This window comes from Ambystoma mexicanum, chromosome 2q, assembly GCF_040938575.1.
Source record: "Ambystoma mexicanum isolate Mex_15411 chromosome 2q, UKY_AmexF1_1, whole genome shotgun sequence".
In the NCBI taxonomy this organism is placed as follows: Eukaryota; Metazoa; Chordata; class Amphibia; order Caudata; family Ambystomatidae; genus Ambystoma; species Ambystoma mexicanum.
This window is the reverse complement of record NC_090924.1, coordinates 639,697,278-639,717,518: the sequence shown is the minus strand read 5'-3', so window position 1 is coordinate 639,717,518 and position 20,241 is coordinate 639,697,278. Positions and strand designations below refer to the sequence as shown.

The 20,241-nt window shown below is 47.3% G+C and overlaps 1 pseudogene; it reads right to left on the bottom strand.

The window, feature by feature from the left end:
• Positions 1-11,581: 11,581 nt before the first annotated feature.
• LOC138568792 (cyclic AMP-dependent transcription factor ATF-4-like) lies at positions 11,582-12,925 on the bottom strand (annotated as a pseudogene).
• Positions 12,926-20,241: the final 7,316 nt, after the last annotated feature.

The following is a 20,241-nucleotide window of genomic DNA, read 5'->3' as shown; positions in this document are numbered from 1 at the left end:
TAGCGCTTGCCATACCACATGCCTGCAATTTGCGAATGGGGATTCGTCATGTGTTGTGTTTTGTGTTGTCACCCCTGGGAACCGTGCTGTCCTCCAGATGTCATCTGCTGTGTCACCCAGTATTGGTACTAGCAAACCCTTGACGTCCCCCATTGCCAGCCTATGCCCGCCGTCAATTTTTCCATTTCATATATCCACTTCCCTGCTCCTCCACTTAGGGATGGTAACCTGTACCTAATGTTTTCCTTGTCCGTGTGCTTCCAGGGTACATATTGTGGCCTTGTTCCCCCTCTTTCTAATAATGGCATCTGAGAATATTCAACACTTTCTTCAGGTGACTGCATATATTGTCCTATCTGGATAGGCCCCCTCTCATCTTCCATGTCTGCTCTGAATTCTGTAATGTCTATGTTTTGTGACCCGCATCCCGTGTTCCTGTTTGCACGCCCCGCTGACCTACTGTGTGTTACAGCTGCCCCATCTCTCCTGTGCCTGGGGAGGTCTCAGAGCCTATTTGTGTAGGGTGTGTGCAGTGCTACTGCTGCTGTTGAGTCCTCAGTCGTTTTGTCAGTGTGCTGTCCTCCACTCATTTCATCTTGTGTCCTACATTCCCATGACATTCCTGTGCCTGTTCGTGTAGTGTAAAGTTTGCTTAGCCCTTCCTTTTCTACATCATTGCTATCTTCCTCTTCCTCACTGCAGAATCCGTCTGAGAATGTCAATTTGCGTGGGAGTGGGTAGCGCACCGTTACGCTTTCGAGATCAATGTTTGTAAAATTTGTTGCGTTCTCCTCCCCCCCCCTCTGCGCTTTGTGCTTCGGCCTCCGTCGGGAGCACCCCAGCCGTTCCCATGCTGCTCTCCGTGTATTCCTTCTGTACCCATCGGCTCTGTTGCTCTTCCCGTTCTATCTCTTCTGCCCTTGCCCGATCTACTTCTTCCATTATTTCTTTGCTTACCTTTTGTAGCGCTCTTTCGTCTTCAGCTCTCTGATTTCGTGCTCCCCCTGCCCTTGATAACCCTGACTCCTTCAACCTGCCTTCCTCGTACTTAAGTGTGCTCTCTAACAATATCTTCCGTCTGCAAAATGCCATTTCTCGTTCAGCCTCAACTCTTTCCTTTCTTGCATTCTATGTCCCTTCGCTTCTGTACCTTGCTCCTCCCTCCCGTCGTTGTCCTCTCCATTATCTTTCTCCACTCCTTCTCCATTAATTCCTTTCGTTCCCTACTTTCTGCACCTTCTCCTGTCTTTCTAAGTCAATTGCTCTTTCCGTTCCCGTTCCTTCTGTTCCAGTTGTTTCACTAACGCGTTCATTTTTTCCTTCAGTTCTGCTATTCTTGCCTCTAACCTCGCCTCCTGCTCTTCTCGTACCTGCTCCTCCCTTACGTCGTGCACTTGCTTACCCCTGCATCCTTGTCCCTGGTCCAGTTCCTCTATGGCTTCTGTTGCCCCCCTGGTTCCCCCCTAGTGGTCCCTTGTAACTTCAATAGTACTTGTGCTGCTATCCACTGATCTGGGCCTACCTCTATAAATTCATTCTTCACCTGCCTCAGCCCTCCCTCATCGGTGCCTGCGCCGCATGCCTCTGCGCTTGTCCCATGTTGTGGGGCCCTAGGGGGGTGTATGTTCGGGGCATACGGGGGTGGATTGTACGTGGGGTATGAATAGCCCTCTGCCACAGTTAATTCTCGGGGCTCCGTAGCTTTATTTAGCTCTTGGATCGGGTATAATCCCTGCTCCTCCTCCTCCTCTGGCTCTTCTAAACCAACACTGGGATATTTCCATATGATTTGCTAACTTCTTCCCCTTGTATGTGTTATGTAAGTAAGTGAGTAGTGACTATAGTACATCCTTCGAGAAGCTGCCATTAGGCAGCCATGGTACAGTTATTTTGCCATCCGTGCCCTTAGTCTATTCTACGCTGTTCTTTACTATTCTGTCTTTATGAATGGGCAGGGTTTTCCAGATGTGCTGTATTGGGGTCATTGTAGTCCCGTGGGCCCCGTAGGGTATTCCTCCCCGGCCCTGTGGTACATCATTGCCTCTACTTGTAATTTTTACCTGACCTCAAGTTGAGGATTTCGATTTTCCACCGTCAGAACAAGGGCAGAAAAATTATGGGTTAGGCAGTTCAATGTTCAATTAGCAATACGTGCGGCCCTGAACAGCCACACGCCTTGCGAGGCATACTCTTGGGTGACGTCACCAACCTAATCCTTCACAACCAAACACTTTGCGAACATATTATACACAAACCCCCGTCGTTATAATTCGGCATATAGAAATCCACACTCCCCACAGATGTCTTCCCACCTCCCCTGGAGTGGAGTATACGTCATCAATCAACTATTATTGTAATAGAACTGCATCCGTCGTGTCGTCTGACGTGTGATACGTTTCCTACCAGAGAAACTTAACCAGTCAACTACCTTCCGCAACCTAGGATAGCTACAGCTAACTCGTACAAGAATCCGGCATCTATTCACCGAACTAAACCGCTCAAATAATAGGATGAGCACATCTATTCACCAAGCTACAGTGCCGATTCATAGGAAAGCCACGCCCCCTACACGTGTTCTCTGTCGGGACCTATTGGCGCAACAATCCTTCCGTCACATGGGGACCTGCTGCCCTGCCCCTGAAACGCTCACCAACACTAGAAGGGACTCCTCTGCTCCGTTCCCTACAATCATACACGTGCCAACCACCGCCACTGCGGTAGCCCACTGAATAGCCAAAACTAAAAAGGATTACACTCTACACTTGAAGAGCTAGACCTATTGGCTTTGCCAATGCTTTTTATTATAGATTTGCCCTTTAAGGTAATTCCAAATGCTTCCTTATCATTAGGTCTGTCAGAATGCCAAGCTCCCTGTTTACTCTGCACCCTTACCCGTGTTTTTAATTTATGAGAAGCATGTGTCATGCTTCCTCCAGAAATAAACCATGTCTTGGGGGCTGGAGGGAGCACTGTTGAGCTGCAACAAAGATGGCTGCTTGATCTCAGAGCTCCGGCACCCGATTAAATATCCTCCATATTTTGCTTTGCTTGGGGGTCATTATATCACATCAGCATTTCCACATACACTCCTGAGGCCTGGAGGGGACACCCAGTGCGATCTCTTGATCCCCCAATTTCCTGTTCAAGTGATAATCACTGGGCCTAGCTGCAGGCTGTGTCATTTGGCGAACTGGCCACCGGAACCGGGAGCTGCTCCTGACTTGAGACTGCAGTGGAAGATGCCCCCTGGCCATGAGACCAAGACCTGACAGCCGTCTAACATTACTGAGGCTGGAGCGGTGAGAGAGGGAGTCCGTGGTTTGCGGCACCGATATTATACAAGCTCGGTGTCATGGGTTGGGCAGCTCTCCATCTGGACCCAAGGACAACCCTATAAGCGGGGGCCACCACATATACGCTTCCCTTGACGGAGGGTTGCAGGTGAGTGGGGCTGGTGGACTGTGAGGTCACTTCACCGACTGGCACCTGATCCATGACTGGCAGCGCTGTAGATAAGTGTTGGAAGTTTGCCACTCCTCCGATCATATAACTGTGCTTGACAGTGAGACTGCTGGTGCTGCGGCCGCACAGCGCACCTTATCCTAATAAGAGGCTACGGCTCTCCTCGCGGGATAAGGCACAATTTATCCTTTGCCTGATCTGCTGAACCGAAGGTATTGGTGTACAGCAGGTGGCTGTCCTGTTGTATGGGCAGGGACTCATGGCCTTGCAATCTCTTAGCGCTTTCATGAGGTTGGTCCTGGGGGTGCCACATCCTGTGGATCGATACCTGATTCTGGTGCGCACACTGTCCTGCACCGGTGGGCCAACACTGGGGCTGCTGAGTTTATGGTCCATCTCTTCCCATACTGTGCCCTCATTCTGACCAAGACCAGAGGTTTGAACAAAAGACATGGCACCATGAACTCGTATACAAACACTCCCTTCTGGTTGCCTCACCACCCCCCAGCCACATCGCCGACAGCTGGGTCCGGAGATACCACTGTGCAGCGTCCACTGGATCCGATAGTGGAAGCTATGCAGAGTGGATTTGGAAAGCATCTGAATTACTAATGTTGAAGCTAGAATTAGCGACACAGAAGATAGGGTGACTCCGATTGAAGCGGACATTTCAACCTTCAAAAAAGAATTGTCACTCACCAGATCCACATATTAAGACCTTGAATCTCGATTCAGGTGAAACAATATACACATTGTGGGGGTGCCAGAGACATCGGTCAGAGGACTTATGGAGTTGTTTGTGGAGCAAATCCTGAATATGATCCTAGATAAGCCACAATTCACTTCCCAGTTCATGGTCAAAAAAGCCCACAGGGCTCTGCAACCTACACCCAAACCTAGGGCCATGCTGAGAACGATCATAGCATGGCTGGTTAGCTACAGAAGCAGAGATGTAGTCCTTAAATTGTCCATGGAATGTGCAAGCTACGCTATGAGTGTCAAGCAGAGTGTATATTTATCCAGACTTTGCGCCGGCTGTCCAAGCAGCGCGCAGATCATTCGATGAGGTTGAACAACTCCTCATGAACAGGAAAATGCCATATGTGATGCTGTTTCCATCCAAGCTTAGAATTAAATTTGGAGTCTCCGTACATTTCTTTACACTGGCTGGCGATGCAAAATCATTAATTGAATCTACAATACCCGCAGGGTAGCTGAGGTGAATGGACACATCGAAGAAAGAATGTATAGAATTGAGAGCTCCTGTGACTGTAGAGGATTAATAACATTGCTGCAAGTCCCCTCTATTGTGATTCCATAGTATCAGACAGGCGGAACAGCAAACTGCATGATAGTTGTATCTACATGTTGCTACAGCCACTACCCTGAGACCATACTGGTGTCACAGTGCAGCGTTGTTTCTTTTGAGAGAGGTGAAAATGGCTCCACCCTGTTGCATGAGAATGCATCGACCGCAACGTCTGTTACCGGGTCAGTTGTTTTCAAGATGGTGGTTTTGCCCATACTTACGCACCGGAGCCTCGGAACTCTGATGCGTTTCAACCCATGTCTGATTCTGGGTAAGACGCTAGATGCTGTTTCTTGCTTTTGCTTTCCTAGCCTCCCGCATTGCCTGCCTAACCTGCTCTGCCTTCCTTATTTTTTCCTTCGTGTTTTCCTGCTTCCGCTGAACTGTTCCAGAAAACTGGCCTCTCTCTCTTACGAGGCTCTGACGCCTTATCATTTCCTTTCTTTTTGCTCCGCTCCCTGATCAGCTGCATTCCAGTGTGCCTTCTGTGTTGCCTTCTTCCTGTAACTCTTAAACGTCATTGAAGATTGCCTGCTACCATTTTTATAAAAGAACCTTTGGATGTGTGTACTCTGCCTTCTGTTTACTAAGGAATCATATTCTTACCGAGTTCATCACACTGCTGTTTTGAAGCATAACAACAACATTCCTTGTTGTTTTTTTAGCCATTGCTTTTTCCCAAAGTTCAGGACCTACCTTTCCATTGCCCCTTGTGTTTTGCCTATTCGGTTAGGCTGACACTGTGGCTACGGGAAGGGATCGTCCCCACCTCACCAAAGAGAGCTCCTACTTAAAGAAGAAGAAGAAGACAGAAAGGCAAACTCATGCTACAGCCATTCCTGAAGAGGAACAAGACAGAGGTAAGACTGTACAGCTCACTATCCATCGGCTGGATCTCATTGATGCACTGGGCATGGATCATAATTGTCAAAACCCCTTTGTATTAATCTGGAGTAGTGGGAGTGGTAACTGTGAGAGACCCGAAGATGACCAGCATGTGTGCACCTTTACATGCCCCTGCCCTAACGTCTTGGGCGCATAAATTACCACTCTGAGGCTGTATTACCACATCAACCAGAGAGCTTAAAGTTTACGTCTTGTTGGATGCCTCTCTCTTGCGTTGAAGTGTTAGCATGCTGCTCGCAAGGCCCTCCATGACATTTTTAGTTTTTGAGTATCATTCGTCAAATGTATTTCTGAAAATTGCATCCATAAAACCTACGTAATAACAATGATAAAACCATCATAAACATATCTAATAACTGCAACCTAAAACCGTACACAATCTCAAAATTAAAATATATTTAATCTGGTATAAAGTGCTAAAAACTTTTCACATATTTCATCCTCCACCCTGCCCCAATAAAAAGTCCTCTCCTTGCCCATGCCTTCTTTAAAAAGCTTGACAAAGCAAAATGTATATCTAAAAACAAGATGGGAGGGTCCCATAACTCAGTGACACCTGGGGCTAATAGAGTAAACGAAAACACGCAAAATGGTGTCACATGAGAATCAGTAAATACACATCTAAACCAATATTGTAATTAATGTGCCATAATAAATATGATATCTCCTTATAGAAAGTCAGTCTGGAAATCAAAAAACAATTTAACAATTATTTCTATCAATTATGTGCAAAAGATAATGCAACCAATGTTACTGACAAATGAAACATCAATATGATTAAAACAACATACACAAATTCATCCTAAAAAGACAAAACTCACATGCCTACTCACACAACCTACTTTCATATAAAACATCATCTGAAGCCTCTAGATGCAAGGGAAGCAAACATGTGCCCAGTGCTAGGGTCTTATAAAGAGTCAACTATAGATCCCAAATTCACAGAACTGACAAACGTCTACATGCGACTGTGACACATAAATTAGTCTACTGGGAGGGGACATATTTTCATTCAAAGGTTTCCATCATGTAGTCAAGAATAAACGACCTTCCATCGCCGGTTTCAATTGGACAGTGACCCAATCACTTAAAATGAGCAGTCTTCCTCAGGACCAAACAGAATTCGGGACAAGCTGAAAAAGACAAAATGCCTGTCTTTCGGTGGCCCCTGCTCACTGACTCATAGGGAGATGTCAAGGGGTAGTGGACTGTGGGGCTGTGGGGCGGGGGTATTTTTTAAGTTATAATGTTGCATCAATGTGGCTCAACAATGCTCAAGACTTTATGCTTCAAGGTATAGAAATGATGGTTGTTAACCAGTGCATTGATAATACATCATTGTCCTGTCTTTACCCTCCTTAGCTGGAACGTACGTGGTATCAATAATCCAGTGAGAGGCAGGAAACTGTTGGTATATATTGACCGCCAGGTAGTGATTTTGCAGGAAACGCGTGTGATGGCTTCTGTCCATGATGCCTTTTCTCCCAGGTGGGGGAAAGCTAGGTATTACACCTCATACTCGTCGCAGGCACGCAGGTTGCTTATTTTAATCCATCATACACTCTCCTTCCAACCAGCCCATTCTATAGTGGATCCTTGCAGCAAATATGTTCTACTATGGGGGATGGTGGCAGGCACTGACGTCGTATTGATTAATACCTATGGATCCAATAAAGACGACCGTACATTTTATACACAATTAGCTTCAATACTCGATGCCTGGGAGGGTCTCGAGGTCAGGGGGAGTGACTTCAACACAATCCCACATATGGAGATAGAACGCTCCACTAGCACACATAGGGCTCCAACAGGCGCTGCTACGGCTATTTGACAGATTATTGAACAGTTCCAGTTTACAGACGCCTGGACAATCTTTCACCCTCAAACCAGACAGTACACATATATTACTGCTCAGCACACAATATGATGTCTCGTATTGACTACTGACTGATCTCCTCCTCAATACTTGACCTAATAGTAATTTGCGATATATTACCCTGCACCTACTCAGATCATTCTCCGATATTACTGTCACTTTAAATCGAATCCAATCGACCTCCTTATGGATGCTAGCCCCATCAGCGCTGTGAGATACCATATTTGACAGACACCATTGGATAACATCTCCCTTTATTCCGATACAAATATGGGTACAGTCTCCTCAAATACCACTCTATGGGAGGCATTCAAAGTTTATGTTAGAGGAGTGGCGTTATCTACATACATGTGGCACTAAATTCGATAAGGGCAGAACTCAGCACAAGAGAGACTAAAATCTGCAACCTTGAAAACAACCTTGAAAACAGATAAGGAATACATTGCAAATAACACCTACTGGGTGAAATCAAAGTTGAACTACTGTAGTTCGGTGAACTGGCAGAAAAGGAAAAACATCATATGAGTAGACCTGTACTGGCTCGTAGATACGGGGAGGCCGACAGGCCAGGGAGATCAAGTACTGGCAGCATGACAGTTGTAGGTACACAAACATTGGAAGGGGAAGTCCACACAAACAATGGGCCTCATTACGAGTGTGCCGGTAAGAATACCAGCACCGTTGTTACTAGACCGGACCGGCACACTCTGAGTCTGCAAGCGGCTGCCGTCCTGCCCGCCAGGCCTGACCTGGTGGGCGGGACGGCACTCGCTTGCAGACTTACATGGAAGCACTGGCACTGTTGCACACAGTGCCGGTGCTTCCATGCTCCCCATTCCCATTGAATCCTATGGGACTCAATGGGAATGGAGGTTTACCTTTTCTGGTGCCTGACTTTCCGGACCTCCAGGGCTGTAATGCCCCGGTAAATCCGGCAAGCCAGGCGCCGGAAAATCTTGCAAGTCCGGCGGCAGTCTGCCGGTTTTACCGGCACAGCTACCGCCGGACTTGTAATGAGGCCCAATGCTTCCATATGCAAAGCCTTTGCTGGGTTCTATGAAGGTTTGTATTCAAATCATGACATGAAGTCCGCTTTGGACATACAGGCGGATTTATCCAAGGTTTATATCTACCGACACTTTTGATGGACGCAGCGGAATTGCCAAATGCACCATTTACAGGGTCTGAAGGCCTAGTTGCAGATTTTTACAAAGAGCATAAATACACTCTTGCACCGCTTCTGCTGCAGATATGGAATGAATCTATGGATAAAGGCATATTTCCAACCACGTTATGTGAAGCGATTTAAAACAGTCCTGCTAAAGCCAAACAAGCAACCTGAAAGAAATAACTCTGTGACGAATCTGGAGGTTTTGTCCCTTCTTCCGTAGGGGGAGCCACCCGCTTTGAGGCTAGGGAGGTGAGCCCGCCCTAGAGGTTTTGGAAAGCGGAGCATCAATGGGAGTGACTGTCTTCATGGGGACAAGGACTCCCATTCCCATAAGGAACTCACTATAACCAAGACCTTTTCTGCATACCTGGGAATCCGAGAAACGGATGTTAAATTCAATTGTGGGACTCAAAATAACATTGAAAGTGGCTTTGGATGTTTGGCTCAAGACAATGCTGGTCTCCATGGGTTTGACAGCTGAACATAAACAACATAACCCTTTTGTGTCACGGAACAAGAATAAAGGCACAATGACCCTTGAATGGAGGAGGAGAAGATATGCAGAGGCAAGAATCCAACGTGTCGGAGCCGGCTGTTGCGCAGAGAGAGACCCGAGAAATGGAGAGACTCTGCCGGCCAGGCACTGAGCCATGCAGGGTCAGTGAGGCCAGGGCCGAGTAGAGCCAGCTTTATCTGGAGGTGCGACTTTGTGGAGGACGTGGTGGGCCCAGGGCCCGCAAAACTAAACTGAACCCAGAGTGCAAGGAAGGAACAAATCCTCTGCTAGTAACAAAGGAGTCATGGAACCAAGAAGCGCTTGAGTTGAGCGGAAACAGCAAACTCACTTGTATCCAGAATGGAACGCCAGAAAGCTGTGGTGAACACCACTGCTACCGAGCAGATGTAGAGAAAGAGAGAGAGAGAGAGAGAGAGAGAGAGAGAGAGAAAGAGAGAGAGACAGAGAGATAGAGAGACACCAGCCAGTAACAATAAGGGTTATGGGAGCCCAAGAAACCCAAATATTGTAATCACCCAAAGAGCTTACAGAAGCTCTCGAGAACCAAGAGTTGAAGAGGGGGTCAAGAATACCCCTGGGAGATAAGTGACTCATTGGTATAGAGAAATCCAAGGGAGCCAGAGGGGCTCACTAAGACAAGCGGAGAGCAAATTCAAGGGTAACACACAGACAATCGAGACATGAACAAAGTGGGAAGAAACCAACCTAATTGGTGGAGAGGGATTAAGGAGATATTCCTCCACCTACGGAAACTTGGACATTTTATCAGGAACTTGAGACTTTATTTTGGAAACTTGAGCTACTTTTGGAACTTTGACAAGAAGGGCAAGAACTGTTAATCCTGGGGAAGCTCTTTTCAACCAATAAGTGAAACCCTGAGTGAGATTGGGGTGTAAGACTCTAGAGGCAGGACACACTGGCTAGTTTTCTTATATATTTTTTGTAAGTGGTAGGGACAGTTTAGCAGACAGGTTTGGACAGAGGGCCATATTTGTTATTTTGACTATTGATGAGAAACTTTAGCATAGTTTATTGGAAAGGGAACTCTCCTTTTAGCAATAGGGATAGCAGGGTGTTATTTTTTAAGTTAAATAAAACCCTTTGATACCATGTCCTCTGAGGGAGTAGTTATTTTGGCTTGCCATATATGGTGTCAGAATGGGATCAATACAGCCTTATACATGGATGGGACCCATGTTAGTTTCACGCTTACAGTAGAATGTCATCATACCTAGTTTGGCTACCCCACAATTTATGGGGTTTGATTTGTTCAGCACTGTTGAGTTGCACATACCCTCCAAAGCAAGACTCTTAATATCCACGGGTGTTAGTATTTCCTCTCCCACTGGAACATATATACGTCTGGCTACCAAGTCCAGGCTTGATGGGCGACCCTCATTGGATGTAGTAGCCGGGGGTAGTGGACCCTGACTATACAGGGCAGGTTAAAGTTATAATGCACAACCACTATTAGGTCAAGGTTGGTGATGCAGTGGCACAAGGCATTTTAGAGCAAGCCTTAACTCCTATTCATCAAGAGGTTGAAGAATGAACAGAGACCCTATGAGGAGCCTTATAATTCAGAGAGGCTTATATATCCTTGGCTAATTCTGTCAGACCTGAATTCAAAGATCTTGCCCCTTTACCTGACCTGGCTTTTGCGTAAAGGAAGGACCTGGTCCTTACAGAAGCCTTTGGGAGTGTCATTTTGGAAGAGCAGGGTCACAGTCAGGCAGGACCCTTCTTTTTTTTTATTTATAAAAAAGGTTTTATTATATCGAGGGGAATACAGAAAAAGATGTCCTTTCCAGAACCCAACTCGTAATCCCCAGAACTCATCGGACAATAGTATTTGAACTGGCCCATTCCCACCTAACAGCTGCTCAGCAGGGGATAGGGAAGACCCAGAGCCAAGTAGTGCCTTGATTCTACTGGTCTGGGGTATTTTTTGATGTGAAAATATATGTTGCTTCAGAAAATGGCAGCTACTCCAGTACCCCGCGCCCCATTGCAACCACTCCCTATTATTGAATTCCACTTCTCCAGGATTGCGGTGGACATTGTAGGGACATTAGAAACACTTGTGTACATGCACGTTATACATGCCCCATCATATATCATATCATATCATATCATCTAAGTTGGGGAATAAATTCATCTTAGTCATAGTGGACTACGCTACTTGGTATCACAAAGTATTTCCACAAAGGAACAACACTAGCCAAAACATTATTATTATTTATTTTGTAACTAAAAAACAATGTATTTAGCCTGGTATACCCTACACCATACTAGCACAACCAGCATTCTATATACACACAACACACACACCATACATAACTACTTTATGCATTTTGAACGTTTGCTTTTGGCCATTCGCACTTCCTCCATCAGGTCCTTCAGATACTGGATCTCCTTCACAAGGGAGTCCACCTTCTCCTGTAGGACATCGTTCTTGTCTTCTAGCTCACAGCGCTCAGCCTAGATGGCTTCCTGCTCATCTCTCTTCCTCTGTCGATAGCATGTGGCTGCAGTCTTGTTCTGCTCCATCTTTTTTTTTTTGTCTAGTTTCCTCTCACCGCCAGCTACCTTCACTGTTGCTAACACTTTGTCATCAATCGTGGGGTCATAGGGCTTTTGTCTCACAGAGATGGCTGTCTCTATGCTTAGGCCAGGTTTTACTGAAGCTGGGCTTAGTTGGGGCTGCTCCAAATAAGAGGGACTTAAGCATTGGCTCATAGAGGACTCTATTGAAAAAGAAGTTCTTGATTTTGGGGGGAAAATGTAGGAATCGGGGCTCCTTGACATATTCCGCTATCATCCGAGACCTCTCCCTCACTCTCACATTTAGATGATGCCATCTTCTGGTGTTCAGAGATATCTACTTCACTGCCTAGCTCGAGGCTAAAGGAATTGTCATGGCTGAGTGGGAGGGAGAGAATACATAATGCTCAGGTGTTGAGGTCTCCTGTTTAAGAGATAGAGCAAATACTGAACGGCTTGAGAGCTCCACATGTTCTGGGGTGGGATCCAAGGGGGAGAAAAAAATGGTGACTGGGGTCACTTGATCAGTCATCAATCCAGACTTGGGGGAATAATTTAATGGTTAAGAAACTGGCCGAATGCCCAGTGCCATAGGGAAAGGTGTGTCATCTAGCAGATCACAGGAGTCTTGCAACGCTGCCATGAGATCGGCTGGCGAGACATATTCTCTGTTCCGAATAGAGAATCAAAGTCATCAAACAGTTTGAGGTCCATCTTCTCCACCATCTAATCCATGCCAAAGAAAGCATCCTCCTCACTTCTGACTGTGGTGTGGAGGAGGGAATCCACAGACAGCCAATCAGAGAGAACATCTTTCGTCTTGAGGCTGGAAAACTCTGGTGATGGGCGGGGCCCTGCCGCCTCGAAGCAGTCATCTAGGAGACCCAAGGTGTCCTCAGCCGCCAACGACGACTGGTTGAGGGGGGGACAAAAAGTCCCCCAACAGCATCTCGTCAGTCGAGAAGTCCATCTCAGGGCATTTTCAGGGTTACTAAAAATGATGTGAGAATTGTGTGGTCTGTTACAGCAGTACTGCTGCGGGATGCCTTGAAAAACACAATGGTTGCTCGGCTCGGGTGTCCGCCTCGCTCCCTGGGCCTTGCTTGCTGCCGCTGTGCGCCCCCACATTTGCACAGCCATGGCGGACTAAGTAACAAGGCCGCAGCAGCACGCCGCAATCCTTGCTCTCAGCCGACACATTTTAAACCATTTACTACCGTTTCGCTCCCAAGCCGGATTCCCTAAAGAGATTTTCACAGACCAAGGTACTACCTTTATGCCTAAAATCATGCAGGAGGTAAAGGAAATCCTGCAAATAAAAACATTACAACCCCTGGTATACCACCCTCAGATGGGCTTGTGGAGCGATTTAATCAAACTCTCAAGAGGATCCTTCACAAGTTAGTACAAACCAATGGTCGTAATTGAGATGTCATGATTCCCTCAGCTCTTTTTGCCAGTAAGGAAAACCCCCCAGGCATCCTTGGGATACTCCCCCTTCAAAGTATTATATATGGAAGGGAACCGCAAGATGTCATAGACGTGCTGAAGGAAACCTGAGAGGAAAGGGAAGAGGGAAGAGGCTATCGTACTCATATCTCAGACAGCTCAGAAACTTACGACCCACATGGCCACAGTCAGGTAAATCATAAAACATCATTTAGGTAGATCCCAGGAGCGCCAAAAGGTGCTACAGGATAAATGAGCCCTCTAAAGTACATAGTCACCTAGCAAGTCCTATGTCAAAAGACTAAAATCTATCTTGTCGATCTCTTAAAGGAATGGAAAATCGACCCCTTTGAGAATACTACTGTTACCATGGCCACTCTCTTAACTGACTAAGAACAAGAAGTTCAATGAGTTCCTAAAAACCTGCCCTTTCAACAGCAGGAAGACCTCCATGATCTATTAGCACAATTCCCGGAATCGTCACGCAGACCCCAGTCAGGTAGGCAACGTTTCCATTTTATTCGTACTACACCACGACAAACGTTGACTACTTGTGACGAATCGAGTGTATTCTCACCTTACCGCCCTTGAGGCTAGGGAGGTGAGCCTGCTTCACAAGACCCTCCCTAGGGGTCTGGACAAGTGGGAGTTTACTGGGAGTGACTCCCCATTAAGGTACAACACTTTTGTTCCCACAAAGAACTCCCTATGCAAGCCACCTTATCTGCATATATGAGACTGCCTCCAGTAATGAAAAACGTGGTCTCCTTTTGTTTGTCTCCAGGCAATGCTGGATGAACCACGATGCCTGAAGAAAAAGGGAATATCCCTTTAAAAGCAAACTTGTATGTAAGACGGACGATTCGATCAGAGAAGTGGAAGAGGGAGGCATATGCAGGGGAGCCCTCTGATGTAGGTATGCCTTGGCGGGGCAGAGCAGAGTAGAGTCGCCTAACCCACGGCAATCCAAGGAGCCAAGAATGTCAGACCGAGACGCTGGAGAACCGGCACCCTGAACAGAGGAAAAGCTACTGTCAGGCCAGAGCTTGGAGGACCGTCCAATGTGGTGGCGTTACCAGGGAAGCACTGTGGTGGACCTGGGGACCGTCTAACTACGCTGACACAGATCTAAGCGGGAGACTTGAAACTTCGCGCCAGCAGGCATTCATTGAGCATGGCAACCTACGTAGATGCAGAGAGCGTGGCGGTTGTGAAGCCCGGACCAGGGAGATGAGGAACTGAAGAAGCAGACCTGTGCAAGCACCAAACCCTGAAATGCCACCCACGATGAACAAAGGTACTGGGGTGGATTATAGAAGGGGGAGGTCCCTGGGGGTACATACTTTAAGTGAAGGACGTTGTAAAAACTATGATATTGATGTTGGGACATTGAAAAAGCATACGTGTACCTATCACAAGAAACCAAGGAAAGTAAGTGGAGTTATTAAACATGATGCTTTGAGAAAGCCAGAAAGAGTATTTAATGAAGGATGTAGGAAGTTACTAAAGTTAACTGTTGAAGAGTCAGGGAATCCGTTATTGAGAGACTTTGGAAAGTACTATGAGTCAAGATTGGTTCTATGTGAAAAGACCTCTTTTTAAAGGTCTGAATAGAAAAAGACTGGTTTACATTGACCGATTTTCTTTTGGTCGGAAAACCGGCATTGTAAAGGTCTTTTTTTCTTGATACCTTTAAAATGTGGCTTCCTTTTTTTTTATATTTGGGGGGGTTTCACCCCCTTGAGCCCTGCATTGTCTCTACCCGCTGACCACCACCCACCCTCCACACTTCCAAACCAAAACACATACATACACTCAACACACACACCAACACAAACGTACACACAAACCCCCATCTCTCAGCCCCAGAACCCCAGCCGCCACTCCACCAAACAAAAACACATACATGCACACAACTGTGAGAAAGCTGAAGGTGTCTCACCCGCTAGTCCCCAGGGATCTGTCAACCAGGTGGCCAGGACACGGCCATCACTATTGAATCCAGTTCCTGGGGCTGGACCAGTGCGGGAGGATCACCTGGATGGGGGGTCTTCGGGGAGTGGAAGTGGGATACCGAAGGTTGAGACGCGGTATCCCCTTCCTTATGACACCTTTTCCCCATCCTGCCCAGTAGGATACCTAGAAACTCTACCCCCACCCCTCCCTTTCCAACACAAACACTTTTTCACAGCGTGAACGACAACGGACTAATACCTGAGCCGTTTACCTGACATGTCCCAACACAAGGGTCAGGCAGAGTCAGGCAATTACCAGCAACTACACACACCTGACTACCCTTTCTCTTACCCATAGGGATAAAAGGCAGAGCACAAGAGCACACTCTGTCTTTGACTGCAGCGGAAAAGGAACCGCCAACGAGTTCAGCACAGCACAGCCCGTGAGTCGGAATAACTTTATAGTGGGCCGCACTGTGTTAGACTCAAGGTTGTAGTGGCAACATTAAGAAGATTAAGGGACAGAGGCCTTTTGTGAACAAACTTGGTACCAGAGATAGAGTGGTCTGGCGCCATGTGGGCACTCAGTCAAAGGTCTCTGGCTGGTACCCCTTTCTTGAGCAAAGAGACTGTCTACAAGTACCAAGAGGCCATAGGGAAAGCCGGTATAAGGTGTTATGGTGGTCATACAAGGGTCAAGCCAAATCCCTTGTGCAATCGAAAGTCATTGACACATTGCAGAACTTTTGATATTGTGAGGAGAACGCTGTGTGAACTGTGATGGTATGAAACCCGCACTTGCTGTAGGCTAACAGAATGACCCAGTGAGACGAGATCGCCCTTCGAAAGTCTCTGTTGAAATTGGCAAGTGCTCTGGTTGGTCTGAGCCCGACTGAGGGAGATTGACGACTGAGAGAAGGATCGGAGCCCGGCTGAGGGGGATCCAAGGGTGGAGGGTAATCACCTGATGTAAAAGTTAACTGAAGGAACTTTTGTTTTATTGTTTTATCGTATCAGGCCCTCTGAAGCAAGAGACTGCACGAGAAGAGACTTGGGCACAGAAGGCCCTCATACTGAGAAAAGGAACTGTAAGCTTGTGCCGATGAAGCACAGGAGTGTGCTGTGCTCGAGAGTCCCTCCTTGTCCCATGCTAAAAACGTGGAGAAGGAAGACCCTGGCGATAACTTCCTGGCTTATCATTTTGTGAACACTTCTTTCTTTTCTTGTGGATATTATCCCTCACTTTATTCTCTTTATTAGACTCTATTTCCCCACTTAGTAAGCCCGCCCACCTGGTGCCTTCCTGTTTGCTGCTCTTTTTCCCCACTTAGCAAGCCACGCCCACCTGGTGCCTTTCTGGTTGCGCTCTTTTTCCTCACTTAGCAAGTCCCGCCTGTTGAATGTGTAAATAACCACGCAAAAATATTGCGATACAAAAATATTGCCATATTTTTGCGCCAATATTGACCCATGGACCCTGCGGGGGACACCCCTGCAAACCCCGCATTATTTTTAAATGTGCGGGGGGTACCCCCGCTCCCACAAATTATCCCCCCAAAAAATATTGCCTATGGCGAGACAAACGGCCATATGTACGGCGATATGTTTGGTGGGGATATTTTGTAGGGATACCGTCCCGGCCAACTGGTGCCTTCCTGGTTGACGCTCTTTTTCCCTACTTAAGGAGCCCTCCAGCCTCTTTGCCTTTGCAGATGGGAAGCAGGTGCAAGTGGATCTTGGTCACCTGGCCTAAGCCCCGCCCACCTGGTGCCTTCCTGGTTCCCGCTCTTTTTCCCCACTTAGCAAGCCCCGCCCACCTGGTGTCTTTCTGGTTGCCGCTCTTTTTCCCCACTTAGCAAGCCCTGCCTAAATGGTGCCTTGTCTCTTCCTTCCTGCTCTTAACTCTTATATCAAGGGTGTCTCTTGCCCAAGCGTCGAAAGCGAAGGGCAATCGAAGAAAAGGGCAATTTCTCTTTGGACCTGTTTGGACCAGGAGGATCCACGGCCCAAACCCCTGCTCAGACAGCAGGTAAGCATGCACCAAAATGTGTTTACTCCCTCTGTCCACACAGGCCATCCACACCCCTGTGGTCTCCCTGTGATGTTCCCTTGTGCCCCCCCTTTCTCGCACACAAGTGTTGCCTGTTTTGCTTGATTCTTCTACCCTTCTCCTCCTCACCCCCGCAAGCCTACTTCTGCAGGAGTCTGTTCTGTTTTATGGACTTCACTGATTCACGATGCGTCACCCTTTCTCTTGGTGGCCCTGAATCATGCTGTTCCCATCTTCATCTTGTATCCTGGCTTACAACATTATGTGTTACTACTGACTTTTGCAATTGTATTCGCTCTCCTCTCTTGCTTCTCCATTTTTTTTGACTGCTTACTCTCTGTTCTCTTCTTCTATCCTTTTCTTATCTCCTCCCCTCCTCCCCTTACTTTCTTCTACTCTATCAAAATTGTCGCTGGACCGAGTATGATAGCAACCTCGTCTGTCTACTCCCCCCTCCTCTTACTTGTTCCCCGCCCCGTCACCTCCCCTCCAGCACTATCTGGAATGTCGTCCGGCCTAGTATGATAGTCGCTTGTTTTGTTCCTCCCCTCCCTTTATGCACCCCTCTCCCTCACCTTTTGTTTTCTCGGGCTCTACCAGAAATGTTGTTAGGCCTAGTACGGTAGTCAGATGTCTGTTTCCATTTCCTTCCCACTCTCCGCCTCCCTTCCTTATCTATGTCTTAGCTCCTGCACTATCTGAAATGTTGTCAGCCGAGTATGATAGTTAATTTCACATCCTTACTGTTCATGGCCTGTAAGAATGTTCATTGTATTGTCCCTTGTTCCCCCCCTTGCCTTGAAGCGCTTTGAAACACATTGTCTATAGGCGCTATATAAATAAAGTATCATATCACATTCTTTTGTAGCATAGTATAGGCCCTTTTATTTGACTAGACTACACTAGAATTGTATTATTATTATTATTTGATGATCGCAGCTTGCTGCCATCTTAGGTTTCGGTTTAGATTAGGTGTTTATCTCCCCCATTTACAGTTTAATAAACATCCTTGAACTGTGATCACTTGTGTCTGTCTAACTTTGATGGCATGCTATCCTTACACAACACACACGCACCCACACACCTACCCATTCTCCTGGTCATGCGCTTCTTCTGGTTCCCGACCTGCCTACCAGCCCCCGTACGCACTCGTGTGCAGCAGGGGCGCGACAGTTCGATTTAGAAAGACCGCTCATTAGGGTCATGGAGAGGTCTTTCTAAATCAGTCTTTTAGTGAAAATATTTATATATTTTATTGTAAATTACTTTTTATTGGGATTTGGCATTGTAATAGAGTCAAATAAGTGCAAATGAGAGAAGTGCCCTCTAACAATCAACAGACAACATATTGTAAGAAACTCCCATTCCCCCCCACACAACTCCTCCCCATGACATTAGAGGGTGAGCATATTAGGCATCTATAGGGTTAAACCATAGTCCTACGAATTAGTCTTTGGCCGAGTGGACTGTAATGATAATGTTTTTACCCCCATGGGGTGCGTGGCATTTCTTTCATGCACTTTTCTTGGTCGGGCCGGGGCGATTCCCCTCTCCAGGTCGCTTGTTCCCCTCTCCCCTTTATTGAAATGTATTATTGAACTGTAACCATTCTGTCTCCACAGTGGTGCTACTTCCATGGATTTCTGCAGAGATCTTTTCCATTAGGTAAATGTCCTTAGCAGTGGCGGACCATTCCATAACTGTGGGTAGGTGACCAGGGGTGGAGGCACACTCCAGGTATCATCGCCCTTCTCCAACCCAAATAGTATAAACAAGGGGTCCAGGGCGTATGTCCCCCCACCCCCTGCATCCCTGATCCAGCCCAGAACCTCGGAATAGAACACGTTGACCCGTGGGCAATCCCACCACGTGTGCCAGAAGTCAGCCCTGGATCCACACCCATGCCAACAATGTAGATCCACCGTTGGGAACATCCTGGAGAAGTGTAGAGGGTCATATTGCCATCGGTGAAGCAGTTTTATTGCGTGCAATTTATATTGGCATGAGATAGAGGTCTTGAAAGCCCGTCTGCACATTGCCTGCCACAGGTTGTCCCCCATCTCCACACCCAGGTCCCTTTTCCATTGTGTACGGAGACCCCTGGTGGCCCCCATCTTGGGTTCTAGTTGTGCACTGTAGAGGCGTGAGATAAAGCCTTTCATGTCTGCATGCCCATCAAGCAACCTCTCCACTGAGGTGGGTTCCCTCTGGATGCTCCCCTTCCATTTTTTGGACATAAATACACCCTTGAGCCGGAGATAAAACAGTACAGGTAGACTCCCCATGCCCAATGCCTCCTCCAACTTCTGGATGTTTATGAATTCCCCGTTTTGTACTAGTTGGCCCACCCTGTTGAGGCCCGCTTCAAACCAGGACTGGTAGCGCTCAACCTCTGGTACGTCGTCCTTGACCGGTGGTACCCAGATGTGGCTCATTGGAGAGGGCCAGGTGGTGATTTCTTCCCCCCTCCTTTCCATAGCCAGGAGTTCCCAGTGTGCCTCCAGAATCGGGTGATCTCTATGCATCTCAGGAGATGGTTCCTGGGGACCCAAAGCCATTCCCCCACCGTCCCCGATAGCAGGTGCTAGTTTTCAAGGAAGACCCACTGTTTGTCTGGATCCTCCCTCAGGTGTGGGACCGTTGCGCTTAGCTGAGCCACCCTATAGTATGACATCATGTCCGGCAGGCCCAACCCTCCCCTTTCCTTCGGCAAGATGAGTGTTTCATACCCCACCCTAGGCTTTTGACCCTGCCAGAGAAATCTCATAATACGCCGCTTAGCTTCTCTCAACTGTTCTTCAGGGAGCATCTGGAACAGATATAATACCCTTGGGAGGAGGTTCATTTTTGTTGCATTGAGTCTCCCCATCCACGAAAGTTGCCTTTTCCCCCAGATTTCCATGTCAGAAAACAACCTCTCGAACAGGGGAGGGTAGTTGGCTTGGCCCAAGTCCCGACCCGGGCGGACAATAATAATCCCAAGGTATCTGACCCCCTCTAGC